The 7961-nt window shown below is 38.6% G+C and overlaps 1 pseudogene; it reads right to left on the bottom strand.

Moving 5' to 3' along the window:
* Window positions 1-6639: 6639 nt before the first annotated feature.
* On the bottom strand, window positions 6640-7321 carry LOC147365986 (rab-like protein 2A pseudogene; annotated as a pseudogene).
* Between the last annotated feature and the right edge of the window lie 640 nt (window positions 7322-7961).

The raw sequence follows: 7961 nt of genomic DNA, 5'->3' as shown, positions 1-7961 counted from the left end.
CCCTTCTAACCCCAAGCAGCCACTGATCAGCTTTATGTCACTATATATTAATTTGTATTTCTTACATTTTATATATCTGCAATTATACAAAAAATTATATCTGCAATTATACAAAATCTACACTCATTTTCATCTGAATTGTTTCACTCCACAAAATTTGAGAACAATCCATGTCAAAGGACAAATTAGTGTTTGATTCCTTTTATTTATTTTTGGGTGTGCTGGGTCTTCGTTGCTGAAAGTGGGCTTTCTCTAGCCTCCGTGCATAGGCTTCTCATTTCTGTGGCTTATCTCGTTGCAGAGTATGGGATCTGGGTGCCTGGGCTTCAGTAGTTGTGGTGCAGGGCCTTAGCTGCCCTGCAGCACGCGGTAGATTCCTGGACCAGGGATTCAACCTGTGGTCCCTGCATTGGCATATGGGTTCTTAACCACTGGACCACCAGAGAAACCCTGATTTCTTCTTCTTCTTTTTTTTTTTTTTTTTGAGTGATTATTTATTATTTTAATCTATTACAGATAAAGCTGTTAAACACATTGTATTGGATTGGCCAAAAAGGTCATTTGGGTTTTTCCATAAGATGTTACCAAAAAACCCAAACGTACTTTTTGGTCAACTCAATATATATAATATGTGTTGGTGTTAACATCTTCTAGATCCTACCTGAGTTTTCTCTTTCTGGCCAGTAGCCTATATACTGTCCTAAGGTATAAATTGGGGTAATGATAATCCTTTGGAAGGAATGATGCTAAAGCTGAAACTCCAGTACTTTGACCACCTCATGCGAAGAGTTGACTCATTGGAAAAGACTCTGATGCTGGGAGGGATTGGGGGCAGGAGGAGAAGGGGACGACAGAGGATGAGATGGCTGGATGGCATCACCAACTCGATGGATGTGAGTTTGAATGAACTCCGGGAGTTGGTGATGGACAGGGAGGCCTGGCGTGCTGCAATTCATGGGGTTGCAAAGAGTTGGACACAACTGAGCGACTGAACTGAACTGAACTGAATCATAATACTCGCTGTTTTTCTCCTTATTCTTTCAGAAATCATTGTCCTTTGATGCTTGATTTGCAAAGTCTTGAAAACATTGCTTAATGTAATTATTGGTGGGGGAGGAGTGAGGTTTTTTTGTTTCTGATGGGACAGTAAATGTGGGCACTATTATACCATCTTGGCCAGCAGAAGTGCTCTGATAGTATCATTACTAAAATGTTATTTTTTTTTCAGAGTTATGGAGCGCGAACTTATCCATTTTTCATTTCCATTAACTTTAGACAATAAAGGTAACTATTTTAAAAGTAGAACTCATATGTCTTTATCTTAATTAAAGATATTGTCAGGAAATTCAAAAGCAAACTAGACCACACTCAGGCTTTCATCAGTCTGTCAAAATTACCGCTTGTGTTTCTGTATTTCCTACCCGTTGCTGCCAGTGGCTTCTGCTCCAGTTTAGATCTCAGCTCTGACTTTCTGTATCCCCTTGTCACTCTAGCTTTTGTGGTTGTGGTTTATTGAACAACCTCCACTTTCTGATAGGTCTAAGGAATGTCACTGATTTTCAATTTGTTCAGTATTTTTTTTTCTTTCTTTCTTTCTTTCTTATTATAAATTGGGGAGCGATGACTTCCAAGATCTTTCCAGGTTGGAAGTTTGGTACATAAAATTTTGAACTATTACTTTACCTTATTAAAATAAATAGTAGCCCCCAAATTATATCACCACCAGTATAAGAAAGCACTTAAGTATTTAACTATCTAATCTATACTCACTGAGTAAAAGAATACTATACACATAGTCCATGAAAACTGGGCATGTTTCTCATGTTGATTAGATTTATTAATAGACATACCTCACTGTTTAAAGAATATGATGATATTATTTTTTGAAGTAGATAAGTGTTTGCAAGGTCAAATTATTTTTAAAAGTATTTTTTTTATACTCAAGTCAAAATATGTGTGACTGATTGGTTCTCTTTCCTCAACAGTGTTACAGAAAAGCCTTGTCTACTAACACATGACAAACTTTTTAGTCATGTTTAATTTTGTCCATACTCATATTATCAGAAAACCCATTTTTCATTATCTCTAAAATGTATCCATAAACTGCTCCCTTATTTTCTCATCCACTGGTACTATCCTCACCCAAGCCATAATCACTTTTATCTGGCCAAGTACAGTGGCCATCTAAAGGATTTCCTTGCTATCACTCCTGTCCCTGTTTCATATCAGCTAACAGAAGATAGCTCAACCAGTTTTAAATGATAAAAGCATTTAAATGATAAAGGCATCACAAAACCAAGTTCAGAGGTAGGCTTCATAAGTGAATTAATTCTATGATATGGCTCATTTTGCTGATAATCCCTTGGCTCTGATCTATTCTGTGTGTCAGCTTCAGGCTTATAGTGAGATGATATATTCATGTGGCATAGGAATGGAGAGAAACAGTCACTGGAAGAATTTCTCAGAATTGCCAGACAAACATCTCTCAGAGTCTCTTGGCTATAAAAACCCATTCTGAAATAATTCCTCTTAAGAAGAATGGTAATAACCTTAGAAAAATCAAGCCTCTTTGAGCAGAACTGAGTCAACATCTCAGAGCTCCATGAGAAGGGGTAGATATTTGAACAATATATTTTTTTCAGAAAGGAAGAGAAAAATAATGGAAAATAGTAGACAAGCAAAATATATTTGCTATACCTAGGAATAGCATATATTCTGATTTACTAGGAATAGTTCTGTGTATCGGAGAAGGCAATGGCACCCCACTCCAGTACTCTTGCCTGGAAAATCCTATGGACAGAGGAGCTTGGAAGGCTGCAGTCCATGGGGTCGCTGAGGGTTGGACACTACTGAGCAACTTCACTTTCACTTTTCACTTTCATGTATTGGAGAAGGAAATGGCAACCCACTCCAGTGTTCTTGCCTGGAGAATCCCAGGGACGGGGGAGCCTGGTGGCTGCCGTCTATGGGGTCGCACAGAGTCAGACACGACTGAAGTGACTTAGTAGTAGTAGTAGTAGTAGTAGTAGTAGCAGCCAGAATAATCTTTTAAATCACAAATCAGGTTATTTTTCTACCTAATTACTCCACAATTACTTCTGATTCCCACTGAATAGAATATAAAAGCTATTCATTACCTTTTCCTTCAAAGCCCCTTTTTACCTCTTTGACATAATCTCTCTCCATGGCATTCCAGTCACACTATTTTTTAACTGCTCAAACAAGTCAAGCTCCACTACACCAAAAGTAAGACTTTTGCATGACTATCTCCTCTCAACTGCAAATGCTAGTCCCCTTGATTTTTATAAGGCATCTCCTTGAGATTTACATCTTAGCTCAGATGATCAGATTTGCTAAGCATTAGATCTAAAGATGCCATCCTGATTTACTTTGTATAAAATTATGTTTTATTTTTCTCATAGCTTTTACACTATCTGAATTTTTTTTATTCATGAATATGTTTACTTTTTTTCTCTTCTATTTCATTTGACATAAAATCCATGAAAGCCTGGAACTCATTATTCTTGATACAACCATCTCTAGTGCCTAAAACAGTGATCCTCAAATGGTTGCCATTCAATTAATTTAGTAATTGAATAATTATATTTAAATTAGCTATTTTGTTCTTGTTAAATTTTGTTTCCAGGCCAAATTTTTTCAAACGTTTTCATTTTTCATGGTGAAATACTGAGATTCTTTAGCAATCCTTTAATAAAATCTTGGGTGTGTCTTACTTTGATTTAGTTACTCTTATGGGAGAAAGTGAAGAAGAACTAAAGAGCCTCTTGATGAAAGTGAAAGAGGAGAGTGAAAAAATTGGCTTAAAGCTCAACATTCAGAAAACTAAGATCATGGCATCTGGTCCCATCACTTCATGGCAAATAGATGGGGAAACAATGGAAACAATGGCTGACTTTACTTTTCTGGGCTCCAAAGTCACTGTAGATGGTGATTGCAGCCATGAAATTAAAAGACGCTTACTCCTTGAAAGGAACGTTATGACCGACATAGACTGAGCGACTTCACTTTCACTTTTCACTTTCATGCATTGGAGAAGGAAATGGCAACCCACTCCAGTGTTCCTGCCTGGAGAATCCCAGGGACAGGGGAGCCTGGTGGGCTGCTGTCTATGGGGTCGCACAGAGTCAGACACGACTGAAGCAACTTAGCAGCAGCAGCAGACAGCATATTAAAAAGCAGAGACATTACTTTGCCAACAGAGGTCCGTCTAGTCAAGGCTATGATTTTTCCAGTGGTCATGTATGGATGTGAGAGTTGGACTATAAAGAAAGCTGAGCGCCGAAGAACTGATGCTTTTGAACTGTGGTGTTGGAGAAGACTCTTGAGAGTCCCTTGGACTGCAAGGAGATCCAGCCAGTCCATTCTAAAGGAGATCAGTTCTGGGTGTTCATTGGAAGGATTGATGTTGAAGCTGAAACTCCAGTACTTTGGCCACATGATGTGAAGAGCTGACTCATTTGAAAAGACCCTGATGCTGGGAAAGATTGAGGGCAGGAGGAGAAGGTGACAACAGAGGATGAGATGGTTGGATGGCATCACCGACTCAATGGATATGGGTTTGGGTGGACTCTGGGAGTTGGTGATGGACAGGGAGGTCTGGCATGCTGTGGTCCACGGGGTCACAAAGAGTCGGACACGACTGAGTGACTGAACTGAACTGAACTGAAAGTACAAAGAACAGAACATAACACAGTTCCAGAATGTACCTGACTATTATAAAGCGGGACTACACACTCACATATGGCTGCACTAACAATGCATATGGAGCCTAGGATAGCTATGTCTTACAGTTCTCAATGCCCATCATTAGTTATTTTGAATTACATCAAAGATTAAAAACGCCCGTCATTAGTTATTTTGAATTACATCTAAAATTAAAAAGAAAAACTCTTCTATTCTTTTTTTTTGTAATTAATACTTTAAATCAAGGACAACTTATTTCTATTTATCTCTCTTAATATTAACTAAACTTGTAAACTGCTTATATTCCAAGATGTAGCTTATATGAACATAGGAAACCTAATGTCATGAAATAATTATTAAGATCAGTTCTGCTACATCATTTTTCTATGGCAAAATATGACTATTCACCATTTAAAATAAACTCTGTGTATAATACGCATGAAATAATTCAGAAGTTAATTGTTTTTATGCCTTAGTTTCAGTTCTTTATATGTTTGCTTATGCTTATAACCAACATTTAAGCAATAGAGCATTATCACACTATTGTTTTGGTTCCTTTTGACTAATCATGTATTGTTTTCTCTGGAAGTATTATCAAAGACAATAATGAACCCAGTTGCAAGACCAGTCAAGATTCTCAGACACCAAATCAAGAAGATGTTTCATTTTTTGATTTTTGATGATCAAATTTGTATCCTGCAATCTCGTTAAACTCATATATTCTAGAAAGATTTATTTCTTAGATTTTTTTGAGATATTCTATGTAGACAATTCATGTCATCTTTAATAGATGAAAACATGATATTGCCCACTGTTTTGGTTATAAACAGAAAGTTATATTTTAGAACAATGAAAAAATAAGAAAACTAAAGTTTATTCTGTTTCTAATGTTCTTCAGATTTCATGTAGATACACTTTTTTGATTAATATTGTACTCATCCTGTTTGAAAAATCACAATTATCCTTTCTTTTTTATGTAATTCAAACCTTATTGTAAATAAAAAATAATTAATGGAAATGATGTATAAGAATATCATAAAAGCATTCTAGTGAGCAACAAGTCCTGGAGATAAATAGAAAAAGCAGCATGACAGTTCTTAGCAGCCCTTGCCACCCAAAGATGTACAGTGTCCACACCAGTCCTTAGAAAAATGAAGAAAAGTCTCCTATGTTAAAATATGGGTTTTAAATGGAGCTTCCTAAAGTCAATTTCTTATAATACAATGCCTTGTGATGTGGCTGTATTGACCCTTGATGCTCACAACAATGTTTGGGTATTAGTGTGTATGGCCAGACCAGTCATCTGCTTTCACTTGATGTTAACAGCAGACTTGGCCTGTGGTTTTGGCCTTACTGTTCATCAAAGTACTGGCCATATACAGAAGAAACGTGTGGAACAAACAGCTCTCTGCTCAAAATCATTTTCTTAAAATTACTGGTTTAGTTGGGAGCCTAAAGAGGAGAAAAATCAGTAATGAAAAATCATCCCTTTGGTGGAAATCAATGAATAGGCCCTGACATTAGTTCTCAGTTGGGGGTTTGGGGGTGGTCGGTGGGAGGACTGGGGGTGGAAGACACTTAAATATAGCTTTATTTATGAAACACACAGAATATCCCATGATTCTCTTTACTGTCCCACATGACCTGGAGGGTCCATCCCTAATTTGGCTTCAGGGTCTGGTATGGGTCTTACATCTGTTAGTACTGTGTACTGACCCCAACCCACAGGGGAGGGAATCATATGTAAGGGTCATCTTTCGCGGGCCATGGATATAATGTTGTGGTCAGGGGCAAATGGGACAACCGTGTTTTTTAGGAGGTATAGCAGGGGACAGCCTGGAAGATGTCTCAACTGAAAGCTGAAGGATTGTTGAGGGAGGGGTCTTCTGAACTGCCCTTCACCACCAAGTGGGCCACACAAAGGCCTCCTGTGGCTCAGGAAGGAGATGGGCTCTGGATGCGGCCATGCTGCTCTTTGTCTGGCATATCCTCCTCCTTCTGCTCCAAGTCGATGTTCGCCAGCTCCTGCAAAACCTTGTCCATGAAGTCCTGGGAGCACTGTTTGTAAGACACAGCTAATCGAATTGTATCATTAAAGAGCTTCACAACATTGGTACCATTAGCAGCTGAGACAAAGTACAGGGGCAAGGAGAATTTCCTGGCAAAATTGAAACTCTATTGGGCCATTTTGATGTCTGTGTAGATTTTATTGGCCACCACAATGCACAGAATCTCTGGCCTGAACTCCTGAAGCTCCATATACCAAGTGTTCAAGTTCTTGTACGTGATTTTCCTCTGTACATCAAATACCATGATGCAGGCATGGGCCTTGTGGTAGCAGGAGGCATGCATACTTTGGAACTGCTCTTGGCCTGCTGTGTCCCAAAAGTCCACAAGGACACTCTTGCCATCTACTGTGGCTGTGTGCTCGTACAGGGTCAGGGTGTATGTGGACAGCTGCTGGGACTGAAATCCATCCTGAGAAATCTCTCCATGAGTTTGGACTTGCCCCCAGTGCTGTCTCCTAGGCAGATGATTTTCACATTGTCATCAGCATTGTATTTCTCCTGGTCCAGCTCACAGGGTTTGGCTTTCTCCCTAGCCATTGGCTCCTGGCTGTAGATAGGTCATCAGCTCAGGGCAGGGGGATCTTGTCATCAGCTTCTAGCTCTGCCCACGGCCCTACAGCTCACAATTATCCTTTCTTATAGGCAGTTCTGTTGATAATTTTCTTTTTTTTTTTTTTGTATGACAAAATACTGATTTTTCCTTCATTTCCAAGAGATACATTCACTCAGTTTAGAATTCTTTGTTGTAACATATTTTATTTCAGCACTTTAAGGAAATCACTTCTTTTTCTTCCATTGTAGATGATTTTTGACAAGAAATTTCTGTAATTACTTTCTTTGTATACAATGCTTATTTTTTCTCTTACTTGAAGAGTTTGTCTTTTGTGACAGTTTCAGCCTGACATGCTTAGGGTTATGTGTGTGTGTGTGTGTGTGTGTGTGTACATGTTTATCATGCTGGATGTTCTCTGATCTGAGTTTTGTCATGTAAGTTTGGAGACTGTCATAGAGTTTTTAAAAAGCTTTACCATTATTTCCTGAAACATTTCTATATTTTTTCCTGTCTCTACTCCTCTGGTATTTCAGTTAGATATTATTAGATTGTTCGGTGGGCTTCCCTGGTGGCTCAGTGGTAAAGAATGCACCTGCAATGCAGGAGCCACAGGAGACATGGGTTCCATCCCTGAG

The sequence above is a fragment of the Bos grunniens genome, chromosome 9 (genome assembly GCF_055505025.1).
Source record: "Bos grunniens cultivar Pamir isolate PY7600 chromosome 9, Bosgru_T2T1.0, whole genome shotgun sequence".
In the NCBI taxonomy this organism is placed as follows: domain Eukaryota; kingdom Metazoa; phylum Chordata; class Mammalia; order Artiodactyla; family Bovidae; genus Bos; species Bos grunniens.
This window is presented reverse-complemented; position numbering and strand designations above follow the sequence as displayed.